The sequence below is a fragment of the Pongo abelii genome, chromosome 1 (assembly GCF_028885655.2).
Source record: "Pongo abelii isolate AG06213 chromosome 1, NHGRI_mPonAbe1-v2.0_pri, whole genome shotgun sequence".
NCBI classification, from domain to species: Eukaryota; Metazoa; Chordata; class Mammalia; order Primates; family Hominidae; genus Pongo; species Pongo abelii.
In genome coordinates, this window is record NC_071985.2 from 14,251,427 (window position 1) to 14,268,390 (window position 16,964).

The 16,964-nt window shown below is 46.3% G+C and overlaps 1 long non-coding RNA gene across 1 annotated transcript; it reads left to right on the top strand.

Moving 5' to 3' along the window:
• Positions 1-11,570: 11,570 nt before the first annotated feature.
• On the top strand, positions 11,571-16,490 carry LOC134760762 (uncharacterized). Its single transcript, XR_010138712.1, has 3 exons — positions 11,571-11,957; positions 14,728-14,821; positions 15,419-16,490. It is a non-coding gene; the product is annotated as an uncharacterized LOC134760762 (long non-coding RNA).
• Positions 16,491-16,964: the final 474 nt, after the last annotated feature.

The window sequence follows — 16,964 nt, forward strand, 5'->3', positions numbered from 1 at the left end:
CTCATGGTGCCTGCTGACTTTCAGAAGCAAGCAAGACGGCAGGGAGGAAGTGTGGGAAAGGACACAGATGAGTGTGGGGTCTGGGCAGCGCAGACACTTTGGGGCTGATGGTGACAAAAGCCAACAGGTGGAAGCAGCACGTGGGGAGGATGTGTAAGAGGAGACTGCAGGGTGTCTGGGGTCAGAGGCTGCCGCAAAAATAACCTGCATCCGGACCAGGGATGGCCAGGAGTCAGTTTTCCAGATTTAACAGCAGCCTTCTGCCCTGGTGGCAGCCCCCAGGGCCACCTCTCCTGTTTATTTTGTACTGTAATGACATGCAATCAAAGAGCTCTATGGGCCCGGTGCCTTAGCAGAAAAGTAGAGTTGGGAGATGCAGTGTGCAGGAACCATAGGAACAAAGGCTACTTTCAGGCCAGTATTAGCATCTATGCTTCGTAGCCTACGAGAATGAAAAAGAAACACCCTCAGTTGTTTAAGAGCTACGTTGCATGACTAAGGCAGTGATTTACAAACGGTGATGAAACTTCGCTAATGGTTTCCAGTGACTTCAATGGACCGAGAAAAGAAGACTTGTTCCCAAGGTCCGCGTGGCTGCCGGGGAGGGCTATTTATTATCATCTAAATCACAGTGACCATGTGAAGCTGTCCCAGGCGAAGCTGTGTAGCCTTGGTTGCTTGTCAGCTGCTGCAGGATCTGGTTGGCTCACCACCCTTGTCCAAAGATTCTAATTCATGACAGGACTGTCGACGTCTAGAGGCTGTTCTGTAGGATCCTCGTGGGCTCTCCACAGCTTTCTGGTATTTTCCCGCACTTTCCTGAAACTGGATTCTCCCAAGGCCTTTTCTGGGCCTTCCATGATAACAGCTAAAGCAACAGGCTTTCTATCCTTGTCGTGAGAGGGCAGTGTCTTGGTGAGGAACTTGTTTCTGATTTTCAGCTGACATCTTCCTTTCCTCTCCATTTCATTCCTGTTACTTCTATAGTATGGATACTGCCTGGGCCCTAGCCAAACAGTTCCTCTCTCTTTCTGTGGCCAGCTCCTGCTCACACGCACGGATCTGGTGTGTGATATCCATCCAGCTCTGGCAATGTATTCCCCCGCAAGGCTGTCACTTGCTTTTCTAGCTCATTAATCATCTTTGTTGCTTTTCTCTGAATTTTCTCTGAGTTGATCTCTCGTTTCCTGGACAGAGGAACACAGAACAGCTGCTGCTTCACAGGCATAGTACAGAAGAGAGCTCTTCTGTCTGGTCACAAAATCGTCCTTCTCCTCCCAAGCACATCGTAGTGACTGCACCTGGGGCTGCGTGGAAATGCTATCAGCTTCCAAGGAGCTCGGTGTAAGCTGGGTCTGTCCGGGACTCCTTCCAAGCAAAGGTTTTTACTTTTTTTCAGAATTAAAAAGGGCTTCATTATGAAAAGATCTCTCACCTTATAAAGCAGGTTCCTAACAGGGACGAAGGAAGTGCTGTCCTGAGGAGGAGAAGGTATTCAGAGGAACTGTGCTCATTCTGCAGGAGACATGGAGTACGCCTGCCACCGCCTCCAAGTCAGGATCCCAGGGCTGGAGAATCATGGGTCCAGGATAGCGGGGGACGGAAAGAGTAAAGGACCTCCCGCTACTCATTACATTTTTAAAGTGAACAAACAGAGGCCCAAGTCATTGGCATAGTTTACCTTTGAGGCAGGAGCCTGGTATAATAAAGCAATCAGGGCCCGAAAGTCAAAGGACTGGTGTCATCCACTGGCTATAAGATCCTGGCTTTAACTTCTTTCCACCTTAACAACTTTTCAGTGAAGATGGAGTAATAACAATAATAACAATAATAATGCCAATGAAAAAGAAGCGTCCACTCCCATCTGTCTTTGGCTTGGGGTGACCTAAAGGGTGCCCATCCAGCCCCAAAGAGCAGGAATGGGAGCTCTTGCTCCCATCCTTGCTGGGTGTCCAGGGTTCTGATAAGATTTCCAAGTGTCTGGGATGCTGTGGGGTGGTTGAGCGATTTGCATTGATGTTGTTGGGGGTACTCAAAACACTGGCAGGATATTGATCGTACTTGTGGGGAGACACTGATGGTCCTGCTCCATGGGGAACAGAAAAGTCAGCCAGTGAGACCTCACATCACAGCCCTGGAGGAGTTCCAACTGGGGGCAACCCTTGCCCCTGAAAGCAGGCTTCCCTTTCCGTGCAAGATGTGGCACTCTCGTCCCATCCACCCTTTGGGCACTCAACTCCCGGGCATTGCTCCTTGTAACCTGGCACTGCCTCCAGAACTTAGGGGCCCCCAACCACCTATAGGTTCCCAGACCTGGTGACTGAGTCCCTTCAACACATCTGAGTTCACTCCTTCTTCAGACTGGACCCCCTTTCCACAAAAGCCCTGCTCCCACTACACTGGCCCCTATGCCCTTAGATCCACAAAGACTTGTTTGTCTTCCTGCAGGACAAAGAGGGCCTAGTCCACAGCAAGGTCAGGGAGGGACAGTGTTTTCATTCCTTCCCAGTGACTCCCCTTCCCCAAGGAGAGACAGAGAGCTCTAGCTAAGTGTGTGCACCTGTGTGAGTCACACCAGGCTGGGCTATCCTGACCTCACATGGTTTTTGGGAGAATCGACTGAGATCATGTAGGTAAAAATGCCTCCCAAGCATGAAAATGGGATACAAATATGAGCTGCTGTTGTTTCTTCAGTATGAAAACACTTTTTAAAAAATTTAAATTATATTTATTTATTTTTTGAGACAACGTTTCGCTCTTGTCACCCAGGCTGGAGTGCAACGGTGTGTGATCTCAGCTCACTGCAACCTCCGTCTCCCAGGTTCAAGCAATTCTCCTGCCTCAGCCTCCCAAGTAGCTGGGATTACAGGTGCCCGCCTTTTGTATTTTCAGTAGAGACGGGGTTTCGCCCTATTGGTCAGGCTGGTCTCGAACTCCTGACCTCAGGTGATCCTCCTGCCTCGGCCTCCCAAAGTGCTGGGATTATAGGCATGAGTCACTGCACCTGGCCCCTATTTTTATTTATTTATTTAGAGACAAGGTCTCGCTCTGTCACCTAGGCTGGAGTGCAGTGGTGGGATCAGAGCTCACTGCTCACTCGAACTCTTGAGCTCAGGTGATTCTCCCCCATCTGTCACCCCCCAGCCTCCCAAGTAGCTGGGACCACAGGCATGTGTGCACCATCATGCTCTGTTATTGTTTTAATTAGTTTTTATAGAGATGGGTGGGGGGTGTCTTGCTACATAGTCCAGGCTGGTCTTGAACTCCTGGCCTTAAGTGATCCTCTCCCTTGACCTCCCAAAGTGTTGGGATTATAAGTGTGAGCCATTGGGATCGGCCTGAAAACACTTAAAGGGAGAGTGGGCCAGAGCTCCATCACCTGCAAATAATTGCTGCAGCCAAATGTATCCTTGCATTTGCTAGGCATATGTAGGGCTGGTCACAAGAGAATTGGGACCTACTTTTAAGAAGCAGGGTGTGTGACAAAACAGGAAAAGTGTCATCCTTTCAAAGTGAATACTGCAGGACATTGCTGATCAATCTTCTTTTCTCCCTTGCCCGGGCGTGGGGATGCATGCCATCAGTCTCACGATAACGGATGATCGTCCTGAATAATACAAGATTCTCTGAACATTGCTTTCCTGCTGTGATGTAATTGCATTGCTTGATGTAAGGGGGCCTTCTTTTTTGTACTTGGAAATCTTTGCTATTTAGAGGAATAGACATTTTCTTATGGCATTGTTTATAGTGGAATTTGATTTGCAGGACAGAAAAGAAGATTTGTGTGTAGACTACCATTTGTCTTCTTTAATTATGTCTATTTTCTCCTCTCTGTGATTTTAAAAGATGTGTCTTGCGATACCTGACTCGGGTCTCACAACCAGTCATTTCAGAGCTATGCTCAACTGGCTCTGTTCTCCCAAACATGCCCTTTCTTCTAGATAGTTTGCTTCTCTCTGGTTATGGGATTAGTGTCTAGACTGGGGATTCATGTTGGCTTTTCCTTGCCACATACTCCATCCTCCTTCCACCCACCGCTGCTCATGCCCAATTCTCACAGCCATTCCTTGAATAAATACATTCTGTCTCTACAGCAGATTCTTTATCCCCTTGATGTCCAAGGAAACTGATTCACCACACTGAGGTTTCTGTCTGGGAACTGCTTCCAGACAACCCAAGCCATGTTCTAGCTTGCCGGTGGATCTGGGTTTGGGTCTGGTCCTTCCCTTTCTTTGTTTTGCTTCATTTGATCTCCCTTTGGGATGCAGTCTCTCCCTCTTTCTGTCCCATGATTGCACACAAGCCTATGCCCAGCCTTAGCTATAATCCAAGAGAAACTCTTGGTCAGTGCAATGCAAAGCTTCTAAAACTTGAAGGGAGGTGCTCAGGCACATGTAACTCTTCTCTTGAATCAAGCATGCCCAGGCCAAAGGGCGAGTGTGTGGGTGTAGAGTCATGTGGTTTCCCGTCTCAAGTTAATGTTATTCAACAATCTTGGTGGCATTTTTAGGGGCTTTGATGGTGGAAAGAGAAGCATTTTCTTCCAATTTAGGAAAATAACTACTCAGTTCTGCCTGGAATTAATTTTCCTTGTTCAATTATTTTTAATGAAATGGCATTGTGAACGAGCTTCTGTGAACTTGTTTAATTCTTCTGTTGTGTTTTTGTGGGTTTTTCCAATATTCAGAAAAGTATTTCATCCTTTTAAGAAGTCCTGACAAGAAGTTACAGGGAATTAAGGGACCAGATTGTAAAATGGACATGGACCATTCATTATGGAGGAGGAGGCTGTCGACAGATTCAGGAGCCCTGCTGTAAAGAGAGAATCACTGTGTTCTCCATTTTGTGGAGTCGAGATCTTACATCAAGACTTGATATATACTAGAGCAGCTGGGAATTCAGAGTCCTGTCTCCAGGGTAAGGGGAGAGAGTGAGAGCAAGACAATCATAGGTCAACAGACAAATATTAAGGAGACAATTCATTCTTTCCACAGGCATCTAGTAGCATGCTTGGGAAGAAAGCTCAACGTTTTCTCAGGCAGTATGGTGGGACAGAGCCTCGACATTCTTTGATTCTTTTTCTGTTGAGACATGGCATCTGTGTTCCTCCTTTTGCCAGGCTTGAGACTACTTTGACCTGTAAATTGCTGGGGAAGTGACTCTGTATGGCTCCTGAAGCTGGGTCTTGAAAGGCAATGCAGATTCCTCCATGTTTGCTGGGACACTTGCTCTTGGGTCTCTGTAACCAAGTAAGAAGTTTGATTGCCCTGAGGCAGCCATGCTGTCAGGAAGCCAAGCCACACGGGGAGGCCATGTGGAGATCTCTGGCCAGCATTCCCAGTCTTTGAGTCAGCTGAGCTCTGATGCCAGACACAGGAGTGAACAAGCACTCGGATGATTCCAAACCCTAGCTGCTGAGTCACCCCAGCCTTTGAGCCTTCCTTGTTGAGGCCCCAGACATTGTAGAGCAGAGACAAGGCATTCTTTCTGCACCTTGTCCAAATTCCTGGCCCACAGAATCCAGGTGCCTAGTAAAATGGCTGTGATAAGCCATTAAGTTTTGGGGTAATTTGTTTTGCAGCAATAGAAACTGAAAAAGGAACCTGTGAATAATGGAAAAATAAAGCAGATTAAGGGGTTAGAGAGTGAGAATGGTGGGTTTGGGATTGGGGGCAGATATTTTGGATAGGGTATCAGAAGACTTCTCTGAGGAGCTGACATTTATGCAGAGAGTTAAACGATGTCGGCATGCGGGCATGCAAACATCTGAGGGAACATGTCCTGGTCATAGGGAAGAGCAAATGTAAACACTCTGAGATGGAAGTGAAGTTACTCAGGGATAGCAAGGTGGCCTATGTGCCTAGAGCTCCTGGAGTGAGGTGGAGAGTGACAGGAGATGAGGCGTGAGAGGGAGCCACATGGAGGGCTTTATTGGTCAAGATAAAAGGTTTGTATTTTGTTAAAAGCCAATGTGAAGTTTTGAATAGGGGCATATTCTCCTCACTCACTCCATCATTGATTTTGCCCAGGTTCCATATGCTGATCTTTTCCAAATATATATTTCTAACCCAGACCTCAGCTTCAAATGCCAGATTCTTTATATAGCTGCTTACTCAGCTCTCCATATGGATTATTAGTAGACATTTAAAACATAGTATGCACAAACTACTAGCTTATTCTTGGCTCCCAAACCACTGCCTCCCACAGTCTACCCAATAGCATCAATGGAAACTTCGTCTTAGCTGCTCAGGTATTCTGACATCCCATGTTTGATCGACCAGAAAGTCCAGTTGGCTCTGCCTCCTATCAGTTCTCCCTGCTTCCATCCTCACCCTCTTTCCATCTGTTCTTCTGGCACAAAGTGTGGCTGTTGAGAAGTCCGAGGATGACCCGGTTTTCTCTCCCTTCTAAGCAGCGTGCTCTTCATTCCTGGATGCCCAAGGGATTTTATATTTTTCTTTAAAGTCTAAAAATATTATTAGAATGTATTTTGGTGTTGCTTGTATTGGGGTGATTCTGACTTTATGTAGTCTCAAATCTTGAGAAATTAATTTCAGAAAAATTCTCCCACTCCATTGTAGTTTTTAGTTTGTGTTCTTTTCCTCACTTTGGTTTTCTCTTTTGCGGACTCCTTTTACACACATGTTGGATCTTCTTTGTCTATCTTCTGTATTTGTTAATTTCTCTCAAATCCCTCTTAATTCTTTCTTCATTTATTTTAATATAACTTTTTTTTTTTACTTTATACTTTCTATTTCTCTTAAGGAATTATCCACTGGATTTATGCCCTCTTGTCTTCTTTTTAATTTAATAATAATTTCTAATGTGATTTAAAAAATTCCTAATACTTCCCTGAATTTTATCATTTTACTTCTCAGTTTTTCTTGCTCTAATTTATGTTGGTCTTTTAGCTTGTTTTGAAATAAGCTGTGGATTTAATTCATTTTGTAGGCATGTCTTTATTATCTGTTTTATGGTCTGTAGGGATGTGATTCTGTAACTTTTATCTTTTTTTCCAAAATAAATATATATTATTTGACTTTAATAGTTTTCTTTCTTTTGAGACAAAGTCTTGCTCTGTTGCCCAGGCTGGAGTGCAGTGGCATGATCTCAGCTCACTTCAATCTCCACCTCCCAGTTTCAAGCAATTCTCCTGCCTCAGCCTCCTGAGTAGCTGGAATTACAGGCACACACCACCACGCCCAGCTAATTTTTTTATTTTTAGTAGAGACGAGGTTTCACTATGTTGGCCAGGCTGATGTTGAACTCCTGACCTCAAATGATTCACCTGCCTTGGCCTCCCAAAGTGCTGGGATTACAGGTGTGAGCCACCGTGCCTGGCCTTTAATTGTTTTCTATTGAAAATTTTACTATAAACTAGTTTCTGTGAATCTCTAGAAGATACAGAGCTACTTGGCTTTGTTTTTTTTTTTTAAAGCCTCACTGCTCTAAAGTTCTCTCTTCTGTTGTTTTCACAGTGTTTAGGAATGTGGTGGCTCACTTTTTGAGGTCTCTAGGCTCTGTGCTCCTCTTACCCCCTTTTCACCCTTTCTTTTGTCTCTCTTGCCCCATGTGTTGCTCATATTGGGTCCTATTCCTAGAAGTTTCTTCTCAGTGTGAGGCTTTGTCACAGAAGGAGTTTTGGTTGGTTAGTTTTTAGAATTTATGGGACTTTCTCAGACAGTTCTAGCCTTTTCAGACCTTTACTGCTGACTCCTTGAACTCACCCAGTATATGAGTGGGCAAAACCCTTCCCGTTTCAGCTCTTATTCTCAAATTGACTCTCAGCTTTCCACTGAGTCCTCTTGGGTATTTGGGGATTCTCAGGTCTGTCACATGCACCGACTCCGCCTTTGCTTCCTTTCGTACAGATGTTAATTCTACTCAGAGCTGGGATCTGTTGGTGGTTTCACCCCATCCACTTGTATTTTGGAAACCATGGGGATACTTTGTTAGGTAGTTTTGTGACAAATATGGCGAATGGATTTTTGGTTTTGCTCTTCTCTAGTGCTTGTATTACCCTTTTTTTTTTCTTTTGAGACAGAGTCTCATTTTGTTGCCCAGGCTGGAGTGCAGTAGCACAATCTCAGCTCACTGCAACCTTGACCTTGCAGGTTCAAGCGATTCTCCTACCTCAGCCTACTGAGTGGCTGGGATTACGGCATGCACCACCATGCCCGGCTAATTTTTGTGTTTTTAGTAGAGACAGAGTCTCACCATCTTGGCCAGGCTGGTCTCAAACTCCTAATCTCAAGTGATCCACCTGCCTTGGCTCCCCAAAGTGCTGGGATTACAGGCCTGAGCCACCATGCCTGGCTGTACTACCTATTTTTGATGTTAGTATTTGGGGACATTAAAAAGTTATGTGATAGGCATCATCTCAGAATATTCCTCAGTCTGTATTCAATACATTATCTAGAGTGGTACTATTAAAATATACATCATCAAATCATGTAACTCCTCTGGGGAAAATGCTTTAACGGCTCTCCATACCACTAGAGCAAAAGCTTAAGTCTTTACATTGGTTTACAAGGTGGTGTGTAATCTGACTTTCTCCACCTCCCTTCACTGTTACTTCTCTGAACTCATCTCATCCTAACTCTCCCCTTTGCTAATTTACTTATTTATCGAGACAGGGTCTCAATCTGTCACCCAGGCTGGAGTGCAGTGGCGAGCCTCCCTTGCTTATTCTGCGTAGCCACACTAGCCTCCTTGCTATTTCTGCAGTATGCGAGGAATGGTTCTGTCTCAGGGTGCTTACACTTGCCATTCCATTGGTCTTTAAGTGTCACCTTCTCATTGAAACCTTCCCTGGTTGCCTTATTCACAACTGCTACCCCTCCCAACACCGTCTATCCATGCCTCCTCATTTCCTGCCTTATTTTTTGCTGAGTGTATCACATTGTATATTTTATTCATTAACTTACTTATTAATTTCTCAAATGTCAGCTAGAATGTAAATTCCACAGAGGAAGGTATTTTTGGCCAAAAATTAAATTTTTGTTGAAGAAGTGAATGCATGAGTGAATATATTTCAAAAATCTTTTTGGTTTCATTGTGGAGAAGAGCAACGTGTAGAGAGACATAAATAGAAGGGGGAGACCAATTAGGAGGGTAACACAATAATCCAGGTAAGAGATTGTGGTGGAATTGGAGATAAGTCATTGAATTTATCATCTATTTTAAAGGTAGAATAGGCAGATTTGCTAATCATCAACCTGGGTTGGCAGATGCTGCTTCATTGTTTGATTGATTAATTATCGTAACATGTGGGCATAAAAATAACTTGATGACTGTGAAAACCATAGTTCCTGGTCCCCATAAACTCTTAGTTTTTCATTGAATAATCTACCAGATGTGGTATGGCTAAGGTAAACCCAAGAATGCCCAAGGGAGAAGATGTTTTAGAGGTGGAAATAAGAAAAGTATTTCAGTAAGAATTTGCAGCATACTAAATCATCCCAAGGCTTAGTGACTTAAAACAACAATGTAATCCCAGCACTTTGGAAGGCCGAGGTGGGCGGATCACGAGGTCAAGCGATTGAGACCATACTTGCCAACACGGTGAAACCCCGTCTCTACTAAAAATACAAAAAATTAACTGAGCGTGGTGCTGGGCGCCTGTAGGCCCAGCTACTCAGGAGGCTGAGGCAGGAGAATCGCTTGAACCCAGCAGGCAGAGGTTGCAGTGAGCCGAGACTGCACCACTGTACTCCAGCCTGACAACAGAGACTCCATCTCAAAAAACAAACAAAAAAACAAGAGTTGATTATTTTCCTGATTTTATGAGTTGTCTGGACAGTTCTGCTGGTTTTGCTTGGGCTCACTCATGTGACTGCATTTAGTTGAATGCTCAGCTGGGCCGGAAGATCTGAGATGGCCTCTCTCATGTGACTGGCAGCTGGCTGGGGGACATCACTTCTCCATCTGCCCACCCCTCTTCCAGTGGCCTGGATCAGCTTCCTTAGATGGCTGTCTCTGGGCCACATTCCAAGAGGGCAAAAGTGGAAGTGGCAAGGGCTAGCCTTGGAAGTCACACACTGTTACTTTTGTTAAATTCCACTGGTTGAGGCAAGTCCCAGGCTAGCCTGGATTCAAGGGGTAGGGACATAGACCACAACTCTTGATGGGAGTAGCAGCTAAGTCATTGCCAAGGGATGTGCTTAACAAGGTAGGAGGAATTTGTGCCCATATTTTACAATTTCTTGTAGCAAGAAACCAACATTTATTGGATGTTTACTATGTTGCAGGTACTGTGTAGGTACAACACATAAATGAGTCCATTTAATCCATATGGCAATCCTGGCAGGAAGGCCACTGAAGCAAGAGAGGTCCGGGGACAATATGGCCTTCCAAAGGACCCAGAACCAGTGAGGGGAAGGCTGACATTCAACTCCAGATTGGTTTTTGTTTTCATTTTTCTCTTCCTCTTGAATGCTGAGACTGGTCCTGCATCTGTGATGTATGGAAGAGGGATTCAGTTGGCTTTGCTAAACAGTGTTTTCCTCTCCCCGGCCCTTCTTCCCTTCTTTTCAGATTTAATGAATTTCTGGCCTTCTTTGAAGGTTTTCTGGATCACATGCTTTCTAGTTGCTATTGTGGAATAGTACATGAGGCCTAGTTTTGCTTGTGGCAGATCTTGCTCTCTGGACACAGAGTTCCTGGTGGAGCAGGCTAATCTGGGTTGCTGGGTTGGTCGACAGTCCCCTAGACTGACCCTTCTGTCCCTGGGGTTGTCAGAGATTTTCTTGGCTGCAGATTCCTGCCCCAGTGGAGGCAGTTCTGAGCAGGCAAGCAGGAGCTAGCAGGCGTGTGCATTCCCTAAATGGCCAGAAGGGTCCTTTCGAAGGCTTTTCTTTATTTTCCTGAGTGTGGCCACCAGTGGAGTGTCCCGGAGAGCCCAGGGGTGCAGTTCAGCAGCAGGACAGTCAGTCCCCCATCGGCATGGAGATGGGGTGTTCTGTGTGTGACTGACCCTCTGGTGTCGTTGTTCCTGTTCAAACATTGCCTGTTTCTCTAAGGGGAAACATGAGCATTGGCATCTCCTTTCTGGGTTGGAAGTGGAGCATTTCACCCCCACCCTACTCTGCAGGTTCATTCCATTTTAGTTGTCTGGCTTTGCCCGGGTCAGACGCTGCTGACTGGTGAAAGCACCCTCTGAAAGCAAGTTATTTGTTTTCTACTGTCCCTCAAAACCCTCACAAGCATGGTTTCCATGAGAGCCTTGCAACATTCCCTTGAGCCGGGTAGGGCAGGCGGCCATGTGGACATTTTAGAGATGAGGAAAGCGGGGCTGTGGCCAGACTCTTTGCGGCGAGACTTTCTGGCCAGGTTGTTCCACCTGGCTCTCCGGCTCGAGTCTGTCCAACTTTCAGTCCTGCTGGTCTGTCTGCATAGGGGCTGCTTCTAGAAGACCAGGCGAGAGGATGTGGGTATGAGGGAGGAGCTGAGGTGCACAGGAAGAGCAGATGGCCTGTCTCTCTCCAGTATCTGCTAGTCACTACCTGGAAACCAGCAATGATGATGTAACCACAAGCATTGTTCAGTGATGGCTGCCTTCCTTGTGTGGGTGGGACCGCAACATTGCCTGGGCTGGGGAATCCCATTGGTGACAACACAGCGTCCTTTTGAGCTGACGCGGCAACAGATGCCCCAGACCAGCTCTGCGTCTGACAGCATCTCTGTGAAGCGTGTGCAGAGGACAGCAGATATCAGAGCTCGCCTGTAAATCACCTCCGCAAAGGCTCTTTGTGGTCGATTCACTGATGACTCATTTATAATCTGGTCTCAACATAGTGAGTCAAAATGCACCACTTTCATTAAAAATAACATTCACTGGGGTCTAACGGCTTTCTTTTTTCTGTTTTTTACTGTACTGTGTGGTTTCTGGATGGGAAGCTGTCAGATGGCAGGCGAGGTGTTCCGAGGAACTTCAGCATAATCGTGCAACGACTCAGGTGTGGATTGAACAAATAGTCCCGAATATCTGCTGTGGGTCCTGCAGACTTCTGAGCCATGGAAGTGTGTGGGTAGTCGGCGTGGGTGTGTGTGGGGGTGTGTGCAAGTGTCAGGATCACCTGGGATGCTTGTTAAAAATGCAGATTCCTGGGCTTCACCCCTTATCTCTGAGGATGGGGCCTTGTCAAATTCCTCAGGAGCTTTTTAGGTACAATAGAGTCAAGAGCCTCGACTCTGGGTGAGAGAGAATGGGAACTCCCTTCAAGCAGACCCTCCCTACAAACAGAGCGACCAGAGGAGAGGCAGGCCGACTGCAAGGCTGAGAGGGGTGGATGGAGGAGGTGAGAGAGGAAAAGGCAGGGGCGGGGGAACACCCGAGGTGGAGCGGGCCGACAGAGTCCCCATGGGGGAGTTCACTAAAACCCCCGGCTTGATGCAAGGAACCCACAGTCTTTCTGGTTTGGGGACCAAATGTTGGGCATCCCCTATTTCCTTGGTTAAAGAAATTAAACATACAAAAACAGTTTAGTGGGCATTCTGCAGGGTAAAAAGCCCCTGCTGCGTGGCCATATCTTTATATTTTATGTTCTTTAGCAATGTTAGAAACTTCACTGGGAAAAGCACTTTAAAAAGATACAGTTGAGGGGAATGGGACGTGGGGAGTTATTGTTGAATGGGTGCAGAGTTTCAATTTTACAAGATGAAAGTGTCTGGAGATGGTTAGCGGCGATGGCTGCATAGCAGTGGGAATGCATGTCACACCACTGAACAACGTGCTTAAAAATGGTTATGATGGAGGCCAGGCACGGTGGCTCACACGTGCAATCCCAGCACTTTGGGTGGCGGAGGCGGACTGATCACTTGAGGTCAGGAGTTTTGAGACCAGTCTGGCTAACATGGTGAAACCCTGTCTCTACTAAAAATACAAAAATTAGCCAGGCATGGTGGCAGGCACCTGTAATCCCAGCTACTCGGGAGGCTGAGGCAGGAGAATCACTTGAAACCCAGAGACGGAGGTTGCAGTGAGCTAAGATCGCACCACTGAACTCCAGCCTGGGTGACAGAGTGAGACGCTGTCTCAAAAAAAAAGGTTAAGATGGTAAATTTTCTGTTATGTGTATTTTACTACAATTTTTAAAAAATTGGAAAAAGAAAGATACAGTTGAGTCTGACTTGGATGAAAGTCTACAGGGCCCCTACTGATGGTCTCAGCGGCTCCTGGGAAACTACCCTTTGTTTCAGCCATCTGTAACTTGATTTGTTGTTCAGAAGTTCGCCAAGACTTCTCCATGCAAAGCCAGGTGTAAGTTTAACCTGAGCCACGTGGGTCCCCCCACCTTCCCGCCTCCGATGGATCTTCTCTCCAAGGGCTCCGGGGCTCAGGCTCTCATAGCATGGGAAATCAGAAGGGATATTTGGGTGGGAGGCTTGGCATGGAGGGTGGACATTTTGCTACAGATGGCCTTGCCCTCACTGAAGGCCATTGTTATTCCATGTCTGCCCCCTGGCCGGGTCTAGCCACCTGAGCTTTCCTGAGCTCCCAGCTCTCAGTTGGAGCCAGTGCCCAATGCCTTCCTGTGGCACCTCCACAGACCTCGCCTCTTTGCCCTGACTCCTCTCATTCTCTGTTTTCCAGACTATCCCCAAGCCCTGCCTGTGGCTGCCTCCTCCCTCCATAGCATCCCTGCTCTTCCTTGGCTCACCCATTTGGGACAAGACCTTTGTGTGGGGCCTCAAGATGTAGGCAGGTCTCTGCTCAGTGGCCCAGCTTTTGGTCGACACCTGCAAATGTGTCTAAAACTCACCTCAATCTCTTCCCCAACACCAGTCTTCCCTTTGATCCCACCCTCCATCTGCTCTTCTCTCAGCATTGCTGAGAGTTTCTGTGAGTTGCCCCAGCCAGAAACCAGGGTGCCAGGCATCACTCTTCCTGCCCAGTTCCCAGCTCCCACCAGCAGTGCCTGCCTGGCAGCTCTAGAATCCCCACTGCCTGTGGTCTAGTTCATGCCTCCATCACTTCTTCTCTGGACCACTGCAGTAGTCTCCTAAGTGACTGTAGCCGTCTGAATAGTGGCCCCAAAGATATCAAGTGCCAATCGCTGGAAAACAGTGAATGTTACCCTACGTGGGAAAGTTTTTGCCAATGTGATTAAGTTAAGGAATTTAAAAAAAATTATAAAATTGTGATAAAATATATAACATAGACTTGACCAGTTTATTCATCTAAGTGCAGAGTTCAGTGGCATTAAGTATATTCCTATGTTGTGTGACCATCACCACCGTCCATCTCTAGAGCTCTTTTTGTCTTGCAGAACTGAAACTTTGTACCCATTAATAACTTCCATTTCTCTCTCTCCTCAGCCCCTGGCAACAACTCTTCCACTTTCTCTCTCTGTGCATTTGACTACTCTAGATACCTCATATTAGGTGGAATGAGGCCCGGCACAGTGGCTCACCCTTGTAATCTCAGTACTTTGGGAGGCTGAGGCGGGAGGATCATTTGCGCCCAGGAGTTCGAGACCAGCCTGGGCAGCTAGTCAGACTTTGTCTCTACCAAAGATTTAAAAATTAGCCAGGTGATATGGTTTGGCTGTGTCCCCACCCAAATTTCATCTCGAATTGTAACTCCCACAATTCCTAAGTGTCATGTGAGGAACCCGGTGGGAAGTAATTGAATCATGGAGGCAGGTCTTTTCCATGCTGTTCTTGGGATAGTGAGTAAGTCTCATGAAATCTGATGGTTTTAAACATGAGAATTTCCCTGAACAGGCTCTCTCTTTGCCTGCCACCATCCATGTAAGATGTGACTTGCTCCTCCTTGCCTTCTGCTATGATTGTGAAACCTCTCCAGCCTTGTGGAACTGTGAGTCCATTAAACCTCTTTCTTTTGTAAATTGCCCAGTCTCAGATATGTCTTTATTGGCAGTGTGAAAACGGACTAATATACCAGGTGTGGAGGTGCACACCTGTGGTCCCAGCTACTGGGGAGGCTGACGTGGGAGAATCACTTGAGCCCAGGAGTCAGAGGCTGCAATGAGCTAGGATCATACCATTGCGCTCCAGCCTGGGTGACAGAACAAGACCCTGTCTCAAAAATAAAATGAAATACAAAGGTGGACTCATACAGTCTTTGCCCTTTTGTGACTGGCTTATTTCTGTAGTGTATGAGAGAATTTCCTTCCTTTTGAAGGCTGAATCATATGCCATTGTGTGTATATAGCACATTTGTTTATTCATCCGTTGATGGACATTGCATTACTTTCACCTTGTAGCTATTGTGAATAGTGCTGCTGTGAACATGGGTGTACACATATCTCCTTAGATTCTGCTTTCAGTTCTTTGGGGCCTATACCCAGGAGAGGAATTGCTGGACCATATGGTAATTCTATGTTTAATTTTTTTGGGAAACTGTAATACTGTTTTACATAGTGACTGTACCTTCTTACATTCCCACCAACAGTGTACAAGGGTTTAAATGAAGATTTTGAGATGCGAAAATTACCCTGGATTATTCAGGTGGGTCCTAAATACCATCACAAGTGTCCTTACAAGGAAGAGGCAGCAGGAGATGGGACACACAGTAAAGGTGATAATGAAGATGGAGGTGGAGATTGGAGGGATGCGGCCACAAGCCAATGAATGCCTGCAGCTACCAGAAGCCACAGAGAGCTCCGCTAGAGCCTCTGGAGGGAGCTTGGCCCTGTCAGCACCTTGATTTGAACCCAGTGAAACAAATTTCCAACTTCTGTCCTCCTGGACTGTGAAGTAATAAATTTCTGTTGTTTTAAGCTACCAGGTTTGTAGTAATTTGTGACAGCAGCCACATGGAACTAATACACAGATCTCCCAACATCCACACCAGCCTCACACTCCTCCAACTCAAGGTGCGTTTCCGTTGTTCATTTAGAATTGCAAATGGCATTAGGGTGCTCCTTTGTTTGAGTACTTTCAAATGTTTCCCACTGTCCCTGGCATGGTGACCGGCTGCTCCTAAACAGATGCTAAGACCCTCAGTGCCTGGGGACTGCCTGCCTCAGCACAGTTCCCCTGGTGCTCCGTGCTTTAGTACTACTATTTTCTCTTTGTTCCTTAAAGGCACCATGTCCTCTCTTGGATCTCTTCTAGACCCCACAGTGCTGTTCTCTGAGTAGCTGCACCTCTGTATTCTTATTCCCTAATCTCCCTTCTAAGGTTTGGCTTTTTTATTTTATTTTATTTTATTTTTTCAGGAATAACTCCGAATTTTCCATAGGAGTTCAGATCTCAGCTGGACTGTGAGTGTCCCACTTCTGGGTTTACTCTCCATGCCCTCCAGATGACTCTGGACATGGGGTGTTGCAATGCCCCATGTCCCCTTAGCTCCTGGTGCCACCCATCATCATGTGCCTCCTGCTTTGTGGCAGTTGCTTGTCTGCTTGTCTGTCTTTCCTGCTGGGCTAGGAGCCTCCTGCAGGCAGCAACTGCTGTGTTCACCTCTCAATCCCCTGTGTCTAGCACAGAGCCTGGCCCATGGTGTACACGGACGAATAGTTACTGGCTGAATGACTGAGTAGATGTGGGAAGGGAAGGAAGGGAAATCTCACTCCAAGACAAACAAGGAAGATGTCAGAAGCCACACTATATATCCTCCGAGGCAGGCGATTTTTTCTATCAACTAAGAAGCATGCAACACCATGCTGGGTGCCAGGAGTTGGCAGCACTGCTGGAGGAGGTTCAGGATACTTTTGGAGCCAAATAAACTACCTAAGCACTGCTCATCATTTGCCAAAGGATTGCCTTAGAGATGTCACACAGATGTTACAGGTCATCTTGCCCTTGCTTTGCATCTAGGCTTAATACATTATCACCCACCATTGCCCCCACCCCCAAGCAACCCAACATCTGTCTCTCTCTCTCTCTCTCACACACACACACACAGACACACACACACACACCACACAACATATAAAGTATTTTTTAAATTAAAAAATTAAACTGTAGTAAACACACATAACATAAAATTTGCC